The 24,942-nt window shown below is 38.9% G+C and overlaps 1 long non-coding RNA gene across 3 annotated transcripts; it reads right to left on the bottom strand.

Moving 5' to 3' along the window:
* Window positions 1–5,073: 5,073 nt before the first annotated feature.
* LOC123321592 lies at window positions 5,074–8,042 on the bottom strand. Of its 3 annotated transcripts, none has more exons than XR_006538891.1 (6): window positions 7,774–8,042; window positions 7,343–7,563; window positions 7,161–7,284; window positions 6,844–7,073; window positions 6,606–6,783; window positions 5,074–6,551 (listed from the first exon to the last, which is right to left on the bottom strand). It is a non-coding gene; the product is annotated as an uncharacterized LOC123321592 (long non-coding RNA). The 3 variants fall into 3 exon arrangements; XR_006538892.1 differs by having other exon boundaries at window positions 6,606–6,780; window positions 7,343–7,559; window positions 7,774–8,039; XR_006538890.1 differs by having other exon boundaries at window positions 6,606–6,780; window positions 7,774–8,037.
* Window positions 8,043–24,942: the final 16,900 nt, after the last annotated feature.

Below are 24,942 nucleotides of genomic sequence, written 5' to 3' on the forward strand. Positions count from 1 at the left end.
TAATAGAAAACTATTTTGGCTATCTCAAATGTAACGTACTGGAAGGAAACCGAAATTCAGAATGTTCCAGATTTATAAGGACCTACCAGAATGATATAAAAGCACCGTGTAAAGAAGTTAAAATGGGGATAGGAAAATCTAACTAGACTGCAAGGAGGAAAAAAATGCTGAAAAACGACAAGGATGTGGACGAAATGAGCTAACAAGGAACCTGGTTTGAAAAACCAAAAAACAGAACTAAATCGCATCTCAGCGGAAATTATATTAAATTAATTAATTCCAAGAAATTATCACCAAAGGGGAAGTTACTCTTTGCTATTACTCAGAGGGATTCCAAGCTGGAGGGAAGAAAGGCCGAAAAGAATAACTGCATCTCATTTCTTCACAATATGCAGATGTAAACAGACAACGACAGGCAATGTTTTCAAAATGATCACTAATCCACTTCATATAAATACCCCAGCTGTAATTTATGGAATAGCTAATGAAGAAATTGCAAGGGCAAGATACTGAGCAATGTGCAATGTTAAATGTCAGAAAAGTGGATTAGTGATTGATGAAACTGATCCTTTTTTAGCCTGTTCCCCCGATGGTTTAATAGATGACATTGGCATGATCGAAATTAAATACCCCTATACAATGAGAAATGAAGATCCTAATATGGCACACCTGGAATTTCTCATTTCTCAACGATCCAACGAATTTCGACAAAATTCTAAATACTTTCATCAAATTCAAGGTTTGTTCAATGTAACGAAAAGGCAATGGTGTGATCTCGTGATTTCCACATTCAATGGTGTGAATCCATCATTTTGGCAGAAAATTATGCTACAAAAACCTTTTAATAATTTCGAATCTTCCTAACGGAGTAGTAAAGGATATAAATTTTTATAAAAATAAACCCGATCGTTAGGATGTTGGGGATAAAAAAGAAAAACATTGGAACGTAATTACGTAATCGCACGTTATGATAATATTTGCTGCCCTGTGCCAGAAATTGAAAAAAGCCATTACCTATCCTCGAGATAATTGCTTATGCCTTATTAATAAGACCGATATCAAAAATTCTCGGTGCAGTTGGCACGTTCCATATTTTCTACTGCCACTGTTCATGAACAAAATTTCGTTATGGAAAAAGAAACATCGCATTGCAATAAATGAGAACAACAGTCATTTCATTTTGGTAATACTTGACGTTGAAGAAAAAGCCTTTCTTTGTCTGGATCCTTTACAACGCTCAGACATTTGAATGTAACGGGCGTTCAAAAAAATTCGTCGTCAAGTAGGCTATGGAATTTTGAACGTCGATATTTCGTGTCTAAACGTAATTCTCAGCTTGTGCTATACTATTTTCCAGGTGAACGGTCAATTTAGCATTTTTGATTGTTGTTGAATTAAGGTTATCAGCTTGAAAAAATATATATTCTCATCATAAATATATTCCCAATCATTGTAGAATTCTAGAACCATTTCATAATTTACAGAAAAAAAATGTAGAATTCAAGTGGACTGATGAATGCGAAAAATCGTTCAATGAAATGAAAGAAATATTTGTCTAGTTCTCCTATTTTGGCAATTTTTGCTCCAAACTCCCCCATAATTTTTCAAACAGATTCTAGTATCGAAAGGATTGGTGCTATATTGTAGCAACCTCAAAGAGATAAAATAATTAAGCCTGTTGCAGTGTTGCATATTTGTGGGAACCTTTTTACAATATCTTCCTTTGTCTTGAGGATATAACCAAATTTTGATATTTTGTCGATTTAAAAAATGTGTCATAACTTCTTTATTTCCGAAAATATCTTCAAAAGATCAAAACTTTCTAGAGACACTTTTTCACTGGGAATACGGATCCATATTTAATTTTTTTTATCTCTTTTACTAAGGCTGAAAAAAAACTTCATTATTTTAAATACGGAAGGTATCTTTTTTTGATATAAGGTTATGCAAAAAAAAATAGCTTTTCGAAAATATACAGGGTGTACCAAGTGCGAGGGCCTATTAGACGTTTCTGGAGAACTGGATCTTCTATGACCATATATTATTGATATAAAACAGATTTTATTAATTTTACTCTACGTACGACATAAATTCAGAAAATGCCATATAACTCAGGAATTATTCATTTTTAGAGCATTGACATATCGAGACACTGTCATTATTTTTCTTCGCAGAATTCAACGCAATCATAAAAAATTTGGGTTTTAATTTGAGAAACAAAAGTTATGGGCAAATCTTGATTTCCGTTTTTGGCACAGCATTTGGTGAACTCTGTGGAAAGTTTTTCGAAATTCAGAAAATGTACAATATTCCCACATTCTTTGACTTCAAAAATGTGAGAACGGTGTGTGCTCAAGATATTTTTAGAATATCTTTCTTTTTTTTTTCTTTTTTTTCTCTATATTATGAAAACAATTTGGCCGAATGCAACGATTTGAGCAGAAATATATTCGAAATTGAATGCTGTATCATATCAGAAAAGAAAAAATAGAGAAAAATAATTTATTTCCATTCCCTGTATAACTGAAAGTGCTAAGCCTTCATTAATATTTAAGGTCAGTAGATTATGTCGAACAATATCATATATCATAATCCAAATTTTCAGATTTCAAATAGGTCCAATTCTTCAGAAACGTCTAATAGGCCCTCGAACTTGGTGCAGCCTGTATATGTTCATATATTATTTCTATACTCAAAGTAAAATCACCATTTTAGGGAAATTCCCATTTTCGACAGAATTCTATGAAACCATTGAACAAAAAAATTTCCACTCACAATAAATTTCCATCTCTATGATACGAATTAAAACTAGAATTTCATTTGTTAGCAGGAACATTTATAAATCCAATGTACCCGGTTTGACGACGGAGAGAGTGTGTCGCTGTCCACCTGCATTGTTTACCGTGCAGCGTATCTTTGACAATGAAGGAATTTTAAAAACATCATCTTTGTCTAGAGCTTGATAAAGCAACAATAAAGTTGCGAAACGTTGCTCTTTGAGAAAATTAGATGTTTTCTTTTCCTGAGGATTCCTAAACCTACGATTTCAATACCTTGACTTATTATTATTGAGGAATACGATTTTACTACTTCATTTATAAATTCAATAAAATCATGTGATTCATGTTACACTCAATTTGAATACATATCAAGCAGAATTTCTATAATCAATGTTAATATAAATATAACTCATAAAAAGTTCTCAAATTGAGTACCATCATTCTGCTAACAAATTCGAAATCTTTTTCTAGCAGAATTCAACAGCATAACGCAGAAACATCTCTGATGACGTTTCTGACTCTGCTCTTAATCAGCCCTATTTATAACTGAGGTCTTGAAGTTCTGTTTTAATATATCCCCATTAAAAAATGAAACGATTGGTGATCTTGCTCTCTAGGCAATAGGACCAAGCGTTCCCATTCATTGGTTGCCTATATCTATGGAAATGCTTTTTTTCGGAAATAATCTAGGGCAGGAAATTAATGAAAATTCATCGCATTGTATGACCTTACAATTACAATGGATTGAAGTATTCTATGTCCACTTTATTCATAGAATAATGTATGTGAGACTAAGAGATCAGTTGGTGATTATTTCACTTTTATGCTGATTTTGCCTCGAAGATATCGACATATCGATATGCGATCACAAGAAGAACGTATTAGTATTTGAAGTAACTAAGTTGTTGTTTTTCCACCCTCAATACTGGAGATAAAAAAATCGAATATAGTATCGTATTCCCAGAGAAAAAGTGCCTATAGAAAGTTTTTATCGTTTGAAGATATTTTCGAAAATAAAGACGCCATCTAGTCTAGAAGTACCAGAAACAGTTGAAATCAAGCGGTTTCGGATACCCTGTACGATAAAACAATTATTTTTCTAACTGGTGTTTTGAAATGAAAAATAAATGATGCCTGTTGTGGGGGAAAATAATATACTCTACAAAAATTTGATATACCCTAGTTTGGAGATATCTGCTTTCGATGATATCCCTCACACTACTGAAATTTTTTGCATAGAGATATAATACTCCACATTCCCCAATTTTTCATTCACCATAGAGATGAACAAAATAAAATGTCCAATTTTTTCAAAATTTAATTTTATCAATTTGACACGTTTCGATGCTACTCACAATCGCGTTGGTCGGGAGTATACTGCTAGTCACAGTCGATATACGAAGTCTATTCATTTAAATTCAGTCAAATCATAAACATCTGATTTCCCCGTCTAAGCTTCCGTCCAAGCCAGAAATTCGAGAGTTGAAAGCGTATATCGAAACAAAAGTACAACCCTGGCCAAATAAGCTGCGTCTCAAACTACACTTCCTAGTATCTTCTTGTCATGTAGCCGAGGGCGAAATTAAAAATACAGATATACGTTGCCAATCAATAGGGATGATCACTATGAGAATGGAAAAAGACTTGATTCCTACTAGAATTTTCCGTTCTACAACTTTTGTTCGAAATTTTTTTCGATAAACCTCCTCATTTTCGAAAATTTCGAGAAAAACGTGACTTTCCAAACATTTTCACGAATTTTTCATAGTTCCTGATTATTCTGACACCTGCATTTTTGACCATGTATTTCTTTCACCGTTACAATCATTATATCAAAAATGCAGCTTATTCCGAGAAAAGTAATTTCAGAGCTCTGTTTACTGGACTAAAAGGAGGACACACTCCTTGTGGGGTGTTGCCGGAACATTTGAACGAAAAGTTACGAATATAACAATAGTTTTCACTTTCGTCGAAAAGATGACAGCACTTAACGAAAGTCTTTTTTCGATTTTACCAGGATACGAATTGTAGCCAATGGCGAGACTTTTCGAAAATTTTTTCATATATTATATTATAGAAATTCATAGAAGAGATGATTGACCTCGGAAAGTTGATAACATGAATGAATATTTGTTCTTCAATGAAAAAATTTCTTTATTTTTTTTCCGTTTGACGAATATAAAATTTCTGACTTTCCGAGGTGACGAACTGATTGAATTGAATTTTAATGAAAACCCCATATAAAATAGTGGTTTCCGACGTAAGATAATTATTTTCTCATTTCGAACTGACCATTAAAACGGTGTAGACCTAATTGTAATCGAGGATACTATTCTGAGAAATTTCCTGTTTGCATTCCAAACTCTGAATAAATAAAAAAAAATAAAAATCAATCAATTAACATCAAATGCTTCGCATATTTTGAACTCTAGCACAGTTCCAAGAAATCCGAGATCATTTTTCAAAGTCCGTTTTTGAATATCATGAAATATTTAATTTTTTGGTAACTTCTCTGATGTCTCGTACTAATGATTTTTACTTCATGAGAAAATAAATGTTCGCTGAATCGAAGAGGTCGATTTTCGTCATAAACAAAAAGCATGCAGGTACACCATCTTTCTCTTTATTCAAAAGTATGTAATCAATAGATCCTAATATGATATTATACATACAGAATATTGATCTTACTTATAGAATTCACTTTATATATGAAATAAGTATTACCCATATTTTTACTCTTTTCAACATGTGAATCTTATCCTTGAATTCAGGGAAGAGCTTCAGCAAAATGGGTAAATCTGAGGAAATATTCAACTCGTCACATTCGTCAACAAAAATTTCGACTTCTGAATCATCTCCTCGGCTTTTAAAAAATCTCTCTCATTTTTAGTTGATACCGAATAGAAACAGATTTAGGTGTGTTAACACGGCAGGTGCTTAGTTTTCGATTGACTATCCTTTGCCTCATATCTCATAGATAATAAATACATAGCATATAGTATAAGGATATTGATGAAGAAGGTGAAGTTTTGGAGTGAGAAATTCAGAAATAATGATATGAATTTTTGATTATGTTTTTCAACTAATATTTCCAATTCTTTTATTATATATTATTCGGTGTTATTTCAGAAGCATCGACAATAAAAAGTATTTTTCGAAGTAAAATGTAAAGTTTCCATTAGTTATCGTTGAGGGGAATCATGTCACCGATAAGAAAACCTGCAGCCCTGATGAGGAAACACTTCATTTCAGATGCTGACATTCGTATATTGCTGCATAATAATAATCGGTGGTTTATTAGATACATCAGGATCGAAATTAAAATGCTTAAGTCTTGTGTCTAAACATTCAAGAGTAAAGAATTTTACCCACAAAGCCAAAGAGCCAATCAGCATGCCTAGCATAACAGACTGAGCTATATCGAGATGCAGTGTTCTCTTTTTCTCGTTTCCAAGATATTGAGATCACAACACGAGTATGAGACTGAACTTGAATTGAAAGTTAGTGGTAATAACATCAGAAATTGACCGAAGGGAGTGGAAATCCTTAGTTTCAGGTTTCAGAAACTAATTCCATAAAAGTTTGATATTTTGCTCTCCTTGTATAATATGTATAATAATAATGGACTTACCAATTAATAGGTACCTCTACATCTAACAACATCTACTTTTCTATCTTTATCTTCCTCCAATAAAGCAGCAGAATGGCTGGAAAATTTTTCTATATAATATCTTCCTCCTAAGGATATGCAGGATTGAAGTCGGTATTAATCTGAAAAAGTCAAATAACCAGATATTGCCAATTGTTAATGATCAGAATAATTACCAACACTGGCCAAGTTGTGTTTTGAATGAAGCAACTAGTTCAAAAATTTCATTGGGGTGAACAGTTTTCGAATTTCTTTTTTCGCAACTCATACGTTTCTTTATAATCTTCCTATGATTCCCAGACTCTTCCTTGCGTTTCCACAAGATTTTTCAATAAATTAAACTCCTATCCTCTGCTAAAAGTATAATAATCAGTTATATGTACTTCAAAATTGGTCACAAAAAATCATTCTGACCTTGATCATCTTCTTGTCTTGATTCTTTCACCTCTTTCTCACTTTCTGATTGTTTAAAACATTGATTTATTGAATTACAGTATTCGGCAGAGAATTTTTCGCTTGGATTTTTTTTCGGACGATTTGGGCCTTTGGTGATTTCATATGAAATATGTGTCTTTCTGCACTGTTGGAATTTACCGTAACAATTTACTTTGCCGCTCTTTATAGAGAGTGTATCAGAGTTCAATCTGAAATATCCAATTTATAAGCAAATAAGAAATATTGCAAAAGTATATATAACATAATAGAAAGTGATCTACAAATCTACCACTTACTCTTTATATTGTGAAAGTAATTACTGTTCTAACTAAAAATCGTCTGGGGTCTAGGATCTAGTTTTTTGTTTGTAGTATTATTCTCCAAGAGAATTATACCAAGAATCTTTGTACTTTGTAGGCCCTATAAGAATAAACAGTAAAAAGTATAATAAATGGCTGATATTATCATATTTTATTACCAATAGATTAATAGTAAAAAGTTTTTTGTTTAACATAAGTAATTCTCTGCTGTGATTCATGATGTTCTTCAAAAACAACCGACAGCTCTTTTTCTAGCATGCCGTTCTGCAACCTCGTTAATAATCGAGGTCAACTCCTCATCAGGGGTGAAAATAATGCTTTAGGGTGTTGATGCAACAGAGGTAGACTCCCATGATTCTTCTCCCTCAGGAAAATCTTCCTTTTGACAAATAAGACAGTTATTCTCATCACATCAACAAAAATTCATGAAAGAAAACGTAAGAAAGTCGTAAAAATAATTGTTTATTCAGTGGAATAAGTAGCAGACAAATATTTTGAATGGCATTATCAATGGAAATAATAGAAAATGAGATTTCATTTGAAATATGTAATGAACGCATATAATCATCTAATTTCCAATATAACTTACCTAGGTGCAGATTTTATCGGCATGAACTACCACGTGTACGTACACTAACGCGATCGGAAAGTCGACTGGCTGAACCACTGGCACGTACTTCCGCGAGTAATCGAAGTTATCACATGAGATGACCAGATGGCCGCGGTGGCTGGCGATTTTCTTTGGCTCTTTTTAGCGTGAAACAAGTCAAGGGCTCCCCCACTCCTTATTAAACAATGATGCCGCTCTTTCAGATCAATAAGAAAGTTTATTGGAATAAAAGTAAAATTTTCGATTAAACAGGAAGATGCGAAGTAGTTATTCGTATTATTGGCCCTATAGTATAAGTAATTATTGCAAAAAAATTGATAGTAACAGAAAGTTGAATGAGAATAAAATCATTTAGGCCCGGTACTTTCACGTGCGAATAAATAAATTTATTCGCATTTATTGAGTCTTATTCGTAAGATTAGTGAAAATGCAGTCTTTTCACTTTCAGATAGTGTTATTCATCGAATAAATCTGTCATTGAAACTTAATTAGAAGAGTTTATTTGTCATAAATCGAATGTCGGTACGTCATTATTGGTTGAATAAAATTTATTCGAAGGTGAAAGTACCGGGCCTTAATTGAAGTAAACAGACAGATAATTGAAATTATTACATGTCAATACTGTCATTATTTTAAAGTTAATAAAGCTGTTTTATTAGAATCGAAATGATTATTTTTTTCAGTGTGAGTGTGGTATTTTTTCCCGTATTCTTTCATAACTAAAATTTTAGCTGAAAGTAAAATTGCAAATGATTGAAAGCCTTCTTTTCTTCATTTCAGTGCTCAAATTAGCTTCTTTACTTGAAAGTTTTGATTTCATAACGGTGTAGTACAATCATGAAATAAAACAGAGAAAATGACCATTTCTAAAGACGTATCATTTAATCGAATTCAATTTATTGAAATAATAGCCACCATAATCTCTAATATATGCTCTACACCTTCTAGTGAATGATTTCTTTATTCACATTCAAGTTCACATTAAACTTGGCCTTGACTCATTGTAATAGGAATTTTTTTGTATTAAATGATGGGAATACACTGATTTATACCATTTCGGAATCTCAATGAAACAGACATGTTTTTTCTTATTTTGGCACTCAGGAAGCCATTTTTTTCCACACCACGTAAGGCCGAACACAGGAAAAAATCAGAAGACGGATATTAGAGTTGAATTCTTGTTAAAAAAAAAACTATGCATGCACTCCCCTAAAATCATGAATTATATTCGATAATAAGTTTTTCCAGCAATACCATCCGAAAATCTGAATTTCTTCATTTGAAATCTGACCAAAGAGAGTTGCAAAGGGTGTAATTTTTTCGAAAACCGTGAATATCTCGAAAAGCGAGGGACTTTTGCCAAATATAAAACATATTTTCTTGAATATTCACAACGTGCTCTGATCGAAGGTACCATATTAACTATTCATTATGCCACATCCTGTATATGAAAATTCATAAAAAAACTAAATGTGTAAGCGAAAAAAAAACTAAGTGCACAATAATCCGGAATATCACTGAGAACAAATAACGAGTGTGATGATGAAGAAGTCACCGATGTTGACATCGAATTTATTCTTCTCGCTAAAAATTTGGAAATATTGAGGGCACTACAAGAAATTTTCTTTGAGATTCTTCCTTCAACTCCTCCCAAGAAGATCCCCTAAGATGAATAACAACATCATCTGCGAAACAAATTGCATCTTCAGCTCCCTCCTGTAAACCTCTTTTCATAACACATGGGATCATGACAGTTGCATCCTTGTACATATACAGATGCCTCCTTCATGTAAAGTCCAACGAAGGATCTTTCACGAAGCTGTCAAGTTGTCATCAATATTCGACAAGGAAAGGGGATGTACTGCTTATACCCAAGCATAGAACATCAAGGTTTCAACGCTCGCCTCTATACCAGAGTATACGAATATACAATCACTTACCAACAAAATTTAAAAATCTTAAAATAATTCAATTCAAGAGAACCACAATGAAATTACTGTTATACAAAGCCTACTATTCAGTAAGTGAATATTTGTGTGATTTTTCACTGTTATCTTGGTCTTGTGACCACTAATAATTTGTCTATTTTTCATTGTAATGATTGACTTGTTCTATACTGTATTGTCTAACGGGATCAATAAAGTTTATGACTTTAGCCTTGCGGCTTTCACACTCCTCTCCAGAGGAAAATTCGCTTATCCCAGATATCTCAGATATCAAAAGGATTAAGCTCTGTTGGAGCCCTTTCCAGGTTTTCGGGCTCGTGGTGGTGGTCGGGTCCGGGTCGCTCCTCGCCTCCCTGCTGTAGGTTGGATTCCTGCTCCACCCGCACTTCCTGTCGGAGCAGACGGTGTTCCTCTGAATTTCCCATGTACTTGCGTATAGTTCTCGCCGTTCCGAGCAGTACCGCCTTCTGCATGACTCTATAGATATTTTCGTCCAACTGAAGTTTCCTCAAGTTCTCCAGTAGTTTCTTCGGTATCAGGCCTGTAGATGAAATGACAATAGGGATGGTCTTGATATCTTTCAGCTTCCACTGTCTTCTGGTTTGTTCCTCGAGATCTCTGTATTTTGAAATTTTTTCAGTGTGCCTATCTAGAAGATTGTTATTATTTGGAATTGCCACGTCGATGAATAGTGCTCTGTCCTCATCCTTATTGAGCAATATGAGGTCTGGTCTATTGTGTGTTATTTTCCGGTCTGTGAGAACAGTGCGATCCCAGAAGAGCTTGTGATGTTCGTTTTCCAGCACAGCATCTGGATGGTAATTGTAATAAGGAACCTTTTTCGAACTTAGAAGTTGGTGTTTTAGTGCCAATTCTTGGTGAAGAATCTTCACAACGGCATCATGTCTATTTTTGTACTCCGTGCCCGCGAACTTCTGACATCCCCCGGTGATGTGCTGGATAGTTTCATGTGTCGCACAGCCATAACGACAGCTATCGTCCGCACTGAGGCATCCTTGGCGATGTATTTCATGTAATTTCTTGTTGGAATCACCTGATCCTGGATGGCGAGCATGAAGGCCTCTGTCTCAGGAAACAACCTTCCGGAAGTCAACCAGTAGTTCGACGCAGATATGTCGACGTAATCATGGTTGACCTCATTCTGGTGCCTCCCATGCAAAGGTTTGCCAATCAGTTTCTGCATTTTACTTTCTGCAGAGTGTTCGACGGTTTCCAAGTGATCCTGGTGTAGCTTTAACGGTGTAGAACTATCAGCAACACAAACTACTCGATGGAGTTCTGACGAAGCTGCCTTGCTCAAGAAATATTTTCGAAGTCCTTCAATTTCCTGGGACATACGGTTGGACAAATCAACAATTCCTCTACCCCCAAGATGTCGTGGCAGCTCTGTCCGTTCTATTGAGCTTTTGGGGTGATGTTTATTGTTTTTAGTCAGCATCGTCCTTATTTTTCTCTGTAAAGCTGCTAAATCGGTGGTGGTCCAAGAGATAATACCAAATGAATAGCTCAGCGCCGAGCAAGCGTAGGAGTTAATCGCTCTTATCAGATTCTTGCTGTTAAGACCAGTTCTCATTATCCTCCTCAATCTTCGGGTGAACTCCTCCGTTATTTCTTTCTTCATCTGGGTCTGATTGATTTTTCTTGCCTGTTTTATGCCTAGATACTTGTATGTGTCTCCTTCCTTTAATGCTTCGATTTCTGCACCTTCCTTGAGTTTGAACGTACCATCTTCTATTTTCCCTCTCGTTATGTTTAGCAGTCGACATTTTTCTAGTCCAAACTTCATTTTGATGTCTTCCGAGAATACTTCCACCATTTTCAGCATCAGTTGCATTTGTTTTTTGGTAGATGCGAAGAGTTTCAAATCGTCCATGTAAAGGAGATGATTCAGTTTCATCATAGTTCTACTGCCGCTCTTGATGGAAAATCCGTATTCCGTAGAATTCAATCTATGAGACAAGGGATTCAGGGCCATGCAGAACCACAGAGGGCTCAGCGAGTCTCCTTGGAAAATTCCGCGTCTTATTGGAATAGGTATTGTTGTAATGGAGCAATCTGCTGCTTTCATTTGAAGACTAGTACGCCAGGTTGACATGGCGTTTTTCAGGAACTTAACAATATTGGGATCCACCTTGTAAATCTTCAAGATCGTTAAGAGCCATTCGTGAGGTATAGAATCGAATGCTTTTTTGTAGTCTATGTACGCAGCGTAAAGATTCCTTCGCTTGGAGAACGCTTGATTGCAGATAACTGAATCTAGTATTAGTTGTTCTTTGCACCCTCGGCTGTCTTTGGTGCATCCTTTCTGTTGCATGGCGATGATGTTATTCCTCTCGCAATGGTCGTGAATTCGGTTTGAAATGCACGATGTGATTAATTTGTACATCGTTGGAAGACATGTGATTGGTCGGTACTTGGATGGGTCTTCTGTATTCCTTTGGTCTTTAGGTAACAGGTATGTTGTGCCATGTGTAAGGAATACTGGCATTCTTTCGGGATTTTCAATGGCATCATTTATTGCGGAGGTCAATTCGTCATGCATGATCCAAAGTTTCTTGATCCAGAGGTTCTGTAATCCATCAGGCCCAGGTGCTTTCCAGTTGTGCAGTCCTCTGATAGCTGATTTTACTTCTTCAATTGTGATCATGTCATGCTGCATCGGCTCATATTTTATAGCTTCAGATTTTTCATCTTCAATCCATCCGGTATCTCCATTGAACTGAGGTTTCGTTGATAATTGTTCGGTCCAGAATTGTTCAATGGCTTCCTTTGAGGAAACTTTCCATTTTCTCCATCCGACGATGTGAGTGACCGGTACAAAGATTCTTCCGACTTTTCGAATGAATTATTGTCTCTTTTCCGGCTATAATTGCTTTTATATCTCCTCAGGCGTTCTGCATACAGACTTAATTTTTGCTTCAGAGTGTCGAGGCAATGGTGAGCTGTAGCATTCTCCGTCTCTCGTTCTGTGTGTCTCCTGTTTCTATCCATGATCTCTTTGGCAGCTTTCACAACCTTCCTTCCTCGATTCCCGTTCAAGTACTCCGTCAGTCGTCCAATGTCTCTTCTTAGCCTTTCTGTTTTGTGTTGAAGACGTTTCTGCCATGCTGGCGCGTGTAATTTGTGTAATTTTGGACCATCGTTGTTCGTTCGGCGAATTTTTGCCCCTATGGTTTTCGCTGTTGTTAGCGCTGCACAGTGAAAAACTATAATAGATGCAGACATTCCAATGAACTTCCGTTCTGTAGGTATTCAGGTAAAACGTCCTTATTCAAGATGTCGATTATAAGTGACAGTTTCTTGGATGTATTGAGCCATGGAGGTGCTACTCGATGAAGAGGATCTGTTCCTTCCAGTTCCGCAAAGTATCTCCTCATGTCAGAGTCAACTTGTCGGTGGAGCTCTTCCCTATCGTCCTGGTGTTCAGGCTCACTTGCGTTGCAAGATGGACTTTCAGTATCAGTTTCTTCTGCCTGTTGTTGCCCAGGCATGTGAATTTCATCAGAGGTGTTGGTGTTATTCTCTATTGTAGGCGGACGCTGAAGTTCTCGTTTAATTGCGTCGATTCGGGCCGTTGGTATTAGTTCATTTCTCAGAATTACGCGGTACTGGTCTGCCACTCGTTGTTCAGTGACATTGAGATTTGGGTAGGCGTTGCAGAATTCTCCATGGAGCCTTTTCCTATAGTTGTTCGTGTTCTGCCCTAGTCCCGTGATGGAGTTATATATGCGCACAATAGTTTCATTCATGGACGTTGTCCACTTCATGCGCTTTCTAACTAACCCCGCTTGGGTGCGCACTGGCTGAATATCCTGCGCAGCACCTTCAGCGGTTCGAGTCGGCAATTGAATTGGACTCGTTGGTTTCTGTTGTTGCTTTGGAGCTGTAGCTTCTTTTGCAGCAGGAGCCCGCTTCCTCAACATCCTGCCACCGACGTCCCGCATGCTGTCATGTCCAGCGCCGGCTCCAGACATGCCCTGACGATCCCCAGGCAGCGACTTGTTTCCGAGGCTTCTCGTTATCACCATTTTCATGGGTTTGTGCTCCCCTTTCTCGTTCTGGGTGAGGGGTAGAGAAATGAAAGCAGAAAGAGCACCCCTATAAAGGATGTGAAAGAGAGAGGAAAAAGGAATGGGACTGCGGATAGCAGGCGTGGCTGGCTGCACCGTCTACGTCGTAACGATGGCTACTTGGCAGGCCATCTACCAGATAGCTGCCAAGCAGGCCAGACATTAATTATTATTATTATTATTATTTATCTTTAGCACACTGTTGATGTATATAAGAAACAGTATTGGTCCTAAAACAGTACCTTGCGGTACTCCATACGTCCTCAGAACTCAGAGCCACCGATCTGAAGAACTTGTCTTCTATTAGTTAAATAGCTCTTTAGTGGATCATGTATGGGGCCTCTAAATCCATATGTTTGTAATTTCTCCAGAAGTCTTGCATGACAAACAGTATCAAATACTTTGCACAATGATGGATTTTTTTATCTGTTACTGTTACTGATTGCTGGGTGTGTCGGACGGATAAACCCAAACCTGCCACTGCGACCAACGGTCTATTGTAGCACACAAGCATGCTAAAAGAGCTAGATCTCTCCCTCTAGTCCCATCCTACTCAAAAAGGAGATGATGTCGGAGGGGGAGTGGTTCTTGAGTTCCTCTAGGATCATCTTCGGAGAGCCGAAAACTCCAAGTCTGACCCTGTCTGCCGCCGGGCAGTCACAGAGGATATGCTCAATTGTTTCGTCTTCCTCTAAGCAGAGTCTGCAGAGTGGGTCATTGACGATGCTGAGTTTTTTGAGGTGGGCTCTGAGTCTGCAGTGTCCTGTAAAAACCGCTATTATGGATCTCAGATTAGTTCTAGAAAATTCTAGCCAGCGACTGGTGTATGGGCTGGCAGGCACTGAAATAGCCCTGTGCGAGTGACGCAGTCCAGGACGGTTGCGCCAGTGCTCCAGGACCTTTTGCCTTATCCAGCTGTTGTTTCGGTCCCTGATTAAGGAATTAGAAATTCCTATACTGGGTTCCGGGCCAATAAGCGATGATGTCGCGCCTTCTCTGGCCAGAGCATCCGATACATCGTTGCCACTGAAGCCAGAGTGTCCAGGTATCCAAATCAGTTGCAGTCTGTTTGAACCCAATTTGGTGAGTTTAGATCTGCATTCAAATACCTGTGCCGAGTTGCATTTGTCAGCCGCGAGAGATTTGATCGCAGCTTGACTATCCGTAAGGATTTTTATTGATCTGCCCGCACAGCCACTATCAAGTAAATGGCCCGCGCACAGATCAATGGCGAAGATTTCTGCCTGAAAAGCTGTCGCCGACTTTCCCAGACTAGCACTGAGTTTAGTCAGCGGTCTACGGCTGTAGACTCCGGCTCCAGATCCCTGACTGGTTCTGGAGCCATCAGTAAACCAGCAAGGTCCTTGTAAGTAGAAATCCTTGTGACGGAGCCATTCGTCTCTGCTTGGAATCAGAGAAGCGAATGTTCCCTCAGTGCTGGTTCTTGTGATTATTTGATCAGTTCTCATGCCCATCACCTCGTCAGCCTCCAGTTGGGCCGACAGACGACTGGGCACGAAAGTGAGTTTGTCAGGCTCGTTTACGGTAAGGTGGTGGAGCCTGTGGGTTGCTAGTCTTGCCTCTCCCTGGACAAAAATGTGAAGGGGAGGGAGGTCTAATAGCATCTCCATGGACGCAGTTGGAGTAGAGCGGAATGCCCCCGAAATCATGAGGCAAGCCGTTCTCTGGAGTTTGGAAAGTTTGTTTTGGGTTAGAGCGCGTTCAGTGCAGGACCACCAGGCGACACAGCCATAGGTGATCAATGGTCTGATCACCGTGACGTATAGCCAGCGGAGCTGCTTCGGCGCTATCCCCCATGTCCTTCCACAAATCCTTTGGCAGGCCCATAGGGAGTGCCTGGCTTTGTGGACGACTTTTTCCACATGGGAGTTCCATAAAAGCTTCCTATCCAGGGTAATGCCTAGATATTTGGCCTCCTCTACGAGTGGAATGGTCTTACCGTAGAGAGTTGGAGGAGAGATTTGAAATTTCCTTCTCCTGGTAAAGGGGACGATCAGGGTTTTGCAGGGGTTCACACCTAACTGCTCCCCATCGCACCAGCCTTGAATTACTGTTAGTGTTTCCTGAAGAGCATCTGAGATGATTGCATCGTCATTACCCGCCAGTAAAACAACTATGTCGTCAGCGTAAGCCTGAACATATACGTCAAGCGAGCTGATAATTGCAATTAGATCATCAACCAGAAGTGACCAGAGAAGGGGTGATAGTACACCACCTTGCGGACAACCTCTGCCTGCTTTGAATCTAAGTGCTTCACCACAAAGCGTTTTAATGATGTTTCTGGAGCTCAGCATTGTGTTGATCCAATTTGATATGGTAGGAGGAACGCCCCTAACTTTGGCAGCCCTCACTAGAGATTCAGTAAGGGCAGCATTAAAGGCTCCCTCAATGTCCAGAAAGGCTGCCACTGAAATCTCCCTGGAGTTGAGAGATTTATTGATCCTGCCGACAAGATTGTTGAGGGCAAGATCTGTGGATTTGCCTTTCTGGTAGGCATACTGATGAGCATTCAGGGGATGCTTCCGTAGAATCACCTCTCTGACGTGCTCGTCTAGTATCTTTTCAAGAGTTTTCATCACGAACGAAATTAAACTGATCGGTCGGAATGATTTAGGCTGTGAGTCTGTTTTTCGCGCCTTGGGAATATAAACGACTTTGACCTTCCTCCAGTTGGATGGTATGAAATTCCATGCCAAACTGGATCTGAAGAGCCTAATGAGGTAAGACATTAAGCATTCCAGTCCGTGCTGAAGTAAAGCTGGAAATATTGCATCGTCACCTGGCGCTCTGTATGGGAGAAAGGATAAAACTGCCCTTCTCACCGCGCTCGCAGTGACAAGTTCGTTGACAAATTTCCAGCATTCCTTGCTGGGTCGCTTGAGGCGACTAGTGAAGTGACCTTCTTCCGCAGATGCGGAATCCATCAGCACGTGATCCGGAAAGTGTGTATCAGCCATGATCTTGAGGGTTTCCGCCCCAGAGGCCGTATAGGTGCCGTCTGATCTTTTGACAGATCCCAGCGTCAAAGACGGCTCTCTGGAGAGAATTTTATGGATTCTTGTCCCGCTTGCAGCATCCTCGATGCTGCTGCAGAAGTTTTCCCAAGACTCCTTTTGGCCTTCCTCACTTCCTTGTTGTACAAGGTGAGGATTTGACGATACACTTCCCACTCTCCCGATGATTTTGCTCGTTTAAATTTCTTCCGAACCTCTTTTCGAAGTTTCTCTAATTTTGAGTTCCACCAAGATACTTTCCTATTGTCGGATTTCTTTCTTAGTGGACAGTTTTCATGATATGCCGAGACTATAGCTTGGCCAATTGAGTTGGCCAGCCTCTCTAGGTCTTCATGATTGTTAACGTTGACGTTGATGGATCTCAGATTCCGTTAGAGGGATAGTTTATAACCATCCCAGTCGGTCAATCTGGGATTGCGATATTCCTGAATGGGTTTACCGCCTAATTCAATGTTAAATTGAATGTTTCTATGGTCTGAGCCGGAGGGCGTGTCAGAAACCCTCCAGTCAGTGATTTTAGTGCTCAGGTATTACGAGCAGAGCGTGATGTCCAATACCTCAGCCCGATTTTTCGTAACAAAGGTTGGAACAGAGCCCCGATTCAATACAAAAAGCGCTTCTTCTATAATGAAGTCAAATAAGTACTCACCTCTTTCGTTGATGTCCGTGCTTCCCCATGTAGTGTGATGGGAGTTGGCATCGCAAGCAACGAGGAGTTGAAGGTTTTTCCTCCTGCAGAAGGCAACTAATTTTCGCACTTCATTTGGCGGGGGGAACATGGTATCACCAGGGAAGTAGGCAGAACAGATGACCAGTTCTTTAGTGCCCGTTTCCATGGGAAGTTTTACCAGGATGGATGTTACATCTCTGGAACAGAATCCTGTAAGTACAAAAATGTCAATAGTGTTCCTGACAAAGATACAGGACCTGGGTGATTCCCCAGATCCAAGTGATATTACCTTGCCAGGAAGGTTACTGAGGCCGCTGATTCTGCCTCGGGAAGTAACCCAAGGTTCCTGGATGAGGGCGATATCTATCCTCTCATCCAGGATTCGTTTTCCAAGGAGGTAAGATCCAGCCTTGGAATGTTGTATATTAGCCTGCAGGCATTTGAAGAGCCGCGCCATCGCTAGATGTTGCAGCTTTACTTCTTTCTTCCCACCGCCGGCCCCTTCCTGGCCGTTTTACCAGCCTTGGGAAGGGCCCCGGTGGGAAGGGATGCCTGCGGCGCTTTGCTCGTCGACGGAGCAGAGTCGGACCTCTCTCCCTCAGCGAGCTCACCTTTGGAGATGCCAACGGAGGTGGAGGGATTGGCCCCTCCTTCCTCTTTCTTTGTTTGGGTGTCCGACTCTTTGTCGGCACCCATGCCCTTTTCTTTGGCCCGGAAGGTAACCCTCCCGAAACCATAGTAGGGCATCATATTCAGGGCTTTAAGCCTAGACATGGAGCTCTCATCTACAGAGAAGGTCCATGTCCGGCCCGGCCCTGAAACCTGGTGGTGTAACACCGCCCAGCTCTCTGCTTCCAGGTCTGGGTTCATCACATTCAGACCTGTCAGCACCTCATCCTGTGAGGGTCGATCTCCTAGTGGAGGATCAGGGATGTATGCTACGCATACGTAGGGCTTTGGCAGCTCCGTTCCCTGGACGATGCGGAGGTTGGCCCCATCCCACGGCTTGATCTGCAACAAGCAGTTGCCAAGCCACGAGACGGTAGCCTCGTCCGCGCATCTGATCTTAAGCCAACCCGGCTTATGAGTGCAGCTCAAGAAGCGGATCCCCGCTCCCTTTTCCTCCCTCCTGAGGGTATGCCTCAGGATGGCGCCCTGGAGCAGGTCCAGCTGCTCAGCTGACAAGTTGGCTTCAGGGTCCTTGTCGACAATGCCGACCTTGATCCCTTCCACCATCTCCTTATAGGTCACCCCCTTGCTGACGGTTCCCCCAGGACAGTGCTTTTTCGCACTGGCGCTAGGAGTACTGCCATCAGAGCGCAGCCTCTTCGGAGTTTTGGCAGCAGGTGTTGGGAGGTTTGGTTCCCTCTCCTTTGCTGCTGCCTTTTCGGCGCCGTCACGGAGCACTGTCGCAAGTGCCGACTTGTAGTCGGCACCTGATTTCAGTAGCCGTTTCAGGCGCCTTTTGGCTGCTCCCGCCATTCGCCTGCGTTTGGAGGTAAGATTCATATTCTCAACCTCCTTAGCGACTACAGCGATCGCAGCCTCAGGGATACCCTCCCCTTGGGCGGTCCCGGATTTCTCCTCCGCGCCTGGGGTTGGGTTAGTAATGGCAGAATCAGGTTTCACCCCGATTTCTGCACATTCCTCTTTCGAGGTTTCGGTCGTCGAGATAGGATTAATCCCCGTCTCGACTGGTTTTGGTGAATTGGTTTTTTCTGAGTCGGTATCCATAAGCGGTCCCACGAGAAGGGAAGAAATAAAAGTCCGCCAGGGCAGTGCTCCCTTACCCTGGTAAGCCATATTGAAACCGGAGGGCGGCAGGTGTCCGGAGTTCGCCTATTAGGAAATCATCTTAACCCAATGAGCTACTCAAAGAGGAAGTTCTTCGGCATAGGATGTTCCACCTTGAACTAGGGGGTTTTTGATGAGGTTGTCTCCTCTCGATCCGGCCAATTAAGGCAAGATCCCCCGCAAACAAGTTTGCATGTTTTGTCAACTGCCGCCAGTCCTTGACTGCAAGGTTAAGTTGGCGCCGTTAATCCTGTGCAGGCCCTTAGCCACGACACTACAGCTGGGCAGGAGAAGTTGGTCCGCAGTGGGATTTTGGAAGGCTACCAGTAGTGTTTTTAAGACTACGGGCCAACTTATAGTCCCACAGTCCTTAGCTTCATTTGTAATCATTAGCAGAAGGACCCCTCCTATCCGCCACCTGGAGACGCGCCTGGTTGGTACTTCACCCCAAAGGCCAGGATTTTTTTATCTAGGCTTTCATATGATCTTCCTGTGAGATCCCTTATTGCACACTCCGTGGAGGTTCTTTCGACGAATCCATATTGTTTTTTATCAATTATGTTATACTTTTTTATATGATTTGTAATTCGTTGCTGTTATGTGAATTAAAACGATTTTTTTTTTAGTGGAATAGCAGCACTCTTCAATTAAATTGTAAACTCTTTTTTCTTGCTCGAGCTTTCGAGATTATTTATTTTTTATCTCTTCATCAGGAGAACTACGATACAATAACACGTTAGTAGAAAGGACATAAATGAATATTATAAAAGGCTTACGAAATTGAGAATATATCAATTAGAGATGGAATAGTGTATAAATATATGAAATATCATCAACAGTTTTTAGATTTTCAATTTCAACTAAGAATATCATTTCACAATTTAAATACCTACTGTAATTAGAAATTTTTTTAAATAATGGCATTAATTGAGTGGTTTGAATCGAAATGAATTAAATAAGAAAACATAGAACTGAGACCACTTATATCTCTTCTTGAGTTCATACTATTTGAATTTTGTGAAATTCTAACTATTTCAAGAAAGTTTCTCTTTGTTGGATTTCTTTCAGAATCTAATACTTCTACATTATTGAAATTTGGTTCATGTTGTTTCTCTACAGAATGAACAGCAAGAGCAAAATAAATTTCAACTAAATCTTATGATTTTAATAATGAATTCTGTGTATTGGACTCTTTTCAATTTGCAGAATTAATTAACAACAAAATAATACCTGAAGATACAAAATATAAACAAAAACATGGTACTCTTATGGGATCAACGCTTTCTCCGATTATTTCGCAGTTTGTTCTTCACCTAAAGTACCCGTTGAAGTATCATTCATAAAGAAGTTCATGGATGACATAATTACAGCCGTACCGAAAAGTATGATAGAAGAATCTCTCCAAATTATTAATCAATTCAATGAGAAAATTCAATTTACAGTGGAAAGAGCATGTAATGATTCTAAACCCTTTTTCGATATATTGGTAATCAGAGAAGGAAATAGACTTATTACAGATTGGCACAGAAAACCAATGTCTTCGGGTAGATATATTTACTAGAAGTCTTTTTAACCAATAACACAAAAGATTAATATGATTCGTAATTTGAAAACAAGAATATCTAGAATTTCACATAATAAATTCCAATTGAAGAATTCAAAAATCTTAGAAGAACTATTACTAATGAATGGGTATCCTTAAAAATAGTTGAACCAAATTCTGATCAATATACCCAATAACCTAGATGATTTACATACACAACAAGAATTGGTTGAAGAAGAACGTAATTATAGGAGAAATTTTTAAGTAGAATAACATACACACTGTTCATGGTTTGTATATTTATAAGGTTCTGTATTTTTTTAGAAAACATAGTGAATACTTTGAAGTGTATAAAAATTCTAATAATACGAGGAGAATTTTTCCCTCACAATGTACCAGCTTATACAACAACTTTGAGAGAGAAAAGTGTACAGTACATGGCCATCGGTTTGAACATTGTTTTACCACCCGAATTGAGAAAAGTTGCCAGCTTGGTGAATTTCAAGAGGAGGTTGCATGATCTGGTTTTGAAATGTGAGCCCTATAATTTGGAGGAATTTAGAGTGTATTGCAGGAATCAATAATTTATGAATTTTTGTTTTGATTTTATTTGTTCCAGTTCCTACTACTACTAAATACTACTACTTATCTAGTTTTGCCTTTCCATGAACAACTTACCAATAGAATCAAAGCATTGGTACCTAGAAAAAAATTCAAAAGTGCGATTAAAAATGTCAAACAACAATAATAGATCTAACGTTTTATACAAAATTGATTGTTCAAATTGTGATCAATGTTATATCGGCCAAACAACAACAAAATTAAAACAAAGGTTGCTCTACATAAAAGTAATATCAGGATTTGGACTTGTAGTTCTTCGTATTGTAACTGCGGGTGTCAGAGAAATTTGTTTCTTGAAGGCATATGACTGCTGGCTTATGTTCTTTCATAGCTGCAGCATTTCTGAATCGGTGTAAAACCCATTTATGTTCCATTGCAGGATGAATGGCATGGTTTGGAATATTTCATTTAACCTCTGAAGATTTTTCACTTTCAGACTCCGATAATGATACGTTTGAGCCAGTTTCAAATTCGTTATTGAGTTGTTTCAATATCTTCGTTCTCAACCTTGTTATTCTGGTTTTAATGCTACGCTCGGTGAGTACTGGATGTATTTTTGTTAGGATACCAAGAAGTTCATGAATCTCCTCAGTGTATCTGCGGGCTGACTATTTCGCCAAAGTCGAGAGAAGATGTAGAAAGGACACTCTTGAAGAGTTCCTTGGCTGGGGCGACAAGAGTTTCAACGTGATCCAATTGTGGAGTTTGGAATTGCGTTATTTCAAGTTTTTTTTGGACTTGTTTACTAGGCATAGCTTTCAACTAACCTCGAAGTCATCGCTGTCTCATTGACAATCCCAAGAAAAATGTGCATCTGTAACATATACATCCCACCTTACGGGGAAATGAACACAACTGATCTAAACGAATTGATTCACCAACTACCAAAGCCATATGTCATCCTGGGAGATTTCAATGCACATAATATATTAGGGGGGTGTTTATCAACCACTCGTAAATGTAGAGACCTAGAGTCCCTTATCATTATCTGATTCAATACTCCTCAACACTGGGGAAATAACTCGAATTAACATCGTGACAGGCAATAACTCTGCTCTCGATTTGACCATCTGTCATTCGAATCTCTCAGATACTTTGTCTTGGTCAGTTTTGTCAGACACATATGGCAGTGACCATTTGCCCATCATCGTCGGAGACAACATACAGAATGATCTACCTTCTTTTCAACCTACCTGGAAGCTGAAGAATGCTGCTGAAAATGATTGGATACGTTACGGAACCCTACTTGAAGAAAAAATCATCATTCCCCAACAATGTGGTTTTCGCAAAAACCGCTCGACCACCGATAATTTGGTAAGTCTACAGTCTAACATACATGAAGCCTTCGCGAATGCAGAAAACTCATAGCGATATTCTTTGACATACATCGACCTTTCGACTCAGTCTGGCGTCGCGGGATTCTTGATCAGCTGAAACAATGGCAAATCCAAGGAAACATGCCTGCTTTCATTTCGAATTTTTTGTGCAATAGATCATTCACGGTTAAAGTCAACGGAATATTCTCAGAATCTAGGACCCAAGAAAACGGCACACCTCAGGGATCCGATTTCAGTGTGACGCTATTTCCGGTTGGCATGAACGACGTCTTCAGGGGTAACAGAAGTCCAGTTAGGGGGAGTTTATGTAGGCGACTTGGTTCTTTATGCATCAGGAAGAAACTAATGTCAGGTTAATAATAAACCGGTTTTGGAATAAACATCAATGTTTTATTATACAATAGAAAAGATAGACAGTCACTAGCTTCTGTTCTGTTCACCGTGCGTACTACTAACTAACTGTACTCATCGACTTCACAAAATGCACGATGCGCAGTATGAATTAGCGCCATCTAGTAGGGAATAGCACATATGCTGAATTGAATCTTTAACACCCTCCCTCAATTCTGCAATACACCTAAACATTACTAATGAATTTCAATAACATTCAAACATTGTCTAAAATACTCAAATTTCACTACTGGTAGAGCCTTAGTCATTAAATCAGCTACTTGTTCATCTGTTGGTAAATACTCAATTATAAATTTTCCAGAATTAACAAGATCTTTAACAAAATGATGTTTAACGTCTACATGTTTAGTTCTCTTTGTTTCATATGTATGCGCCATCTTAATACAGCCTTGATTATCTTCATAAACAATGATTTGCAATACAGGCATTACAATTTCTTCCAGTAATTTACTCAAAAATAAACATTCTGACATGCAGGCTGACAATGCTAAAAACTCTGCTTCACTGCTAGATAATGCAACTACTGATTGTTTCTTTGAGCACCAACACACAACACAGTTATTAATTAAGATAGTGTAACCACTAATGCTCTTCCTATCATTAATATCACTGGCAAAATCTGAATCTACATATGCTACTAAATCTACTTTTGACATTTTGTTAACAACATTATAACACAAACCATAATTTTCAGTATACTTTAAATAACGTAGAACATTTTTCAAATATTTCCAATGAATTTCAGAAAAACAACTTTGGAATCTACCAAAATATGAAACTACAAAACATAAGTCTGGTCTAGTACCTAACATTATGTACATAAGACTACCTATTAATTCTCTATATTGAAGCTCTGATTTACAAAATTCAGTATTTTTCTCTAACTTCAACTTAGGTGGCATTGGAATTTTAGATATTTTACAATTATCCATCCCAAAATAATTTATCACTTTCTTTATAAGTTTCTTTTGGTTAATTGAGATCTGATTATTTTGTTTTACAATCTCAAGTCCTAAAAATACAATTTTATCATTTGTTAAATCCCTTATATCTATTATTTCTCTAAGTCCTCTTTTAATTCTATCAACATCTTCTAAGCTACTAGATAATATTATAAGATCATCTACCCATATCAGAATATATGTGGTATCATTTACGTAGAGACATGGATCTGCTTTAGACCTCCTAAATTTTAAATCTAATAAGCGAGTATTTAAAAGGTCATTCCAACATTTTGGACTCTGGCGTAAACCATATAGAGCTTTTATCAGCTTACACACAAGTCCTGGTTTATCAATTTGCAGACCATCTGGTGGCTTCATATAAACTGGAATTTTGAGCTCACTATTCAAAAATGCAGATTGCACATCCAGCTGGTGAATGTGTTAATCTCTTCCTGCTGCCACAGCCATCAGTGTTCGTAAGGTCAGCATTCTTGCAACTGGAGCATATACGTCTTCTTCTAATGCTGGCTGTTGGTAACCTCTGGCAACTAAACGAGCTTTCTTGGCTACATGAGTATATGCCGGACATCCAAATAACTTTATTTTCCCCATATTCGGTCTGTATCCATACCAAATCTCTGCTGGAGTTTTATTATCAGGTATAACTGAAGTTGGTGTTCTATTATATAAATACGTTGCTGTTAAAACTGCGTCTCCCCAGAACTTCTTGTCTAGTTCTGCATCAAAAATGAGACA

The sequence above is a fragment of the Coccinella septempunctata genome, chromosome X, assembly GCF_907165205.1.
Source record: "Coccinella septempunctata chromosome X, icCocSept1.1, whole genome shotgun sequence".
Taxonomy (NCBI): domain Eukaryota; kingdom Metazoa; phylum Arthropoda; class Insecta; order Coleoptera; family Coccinellidae; genus Coccinella; species Coccinella septempunctata.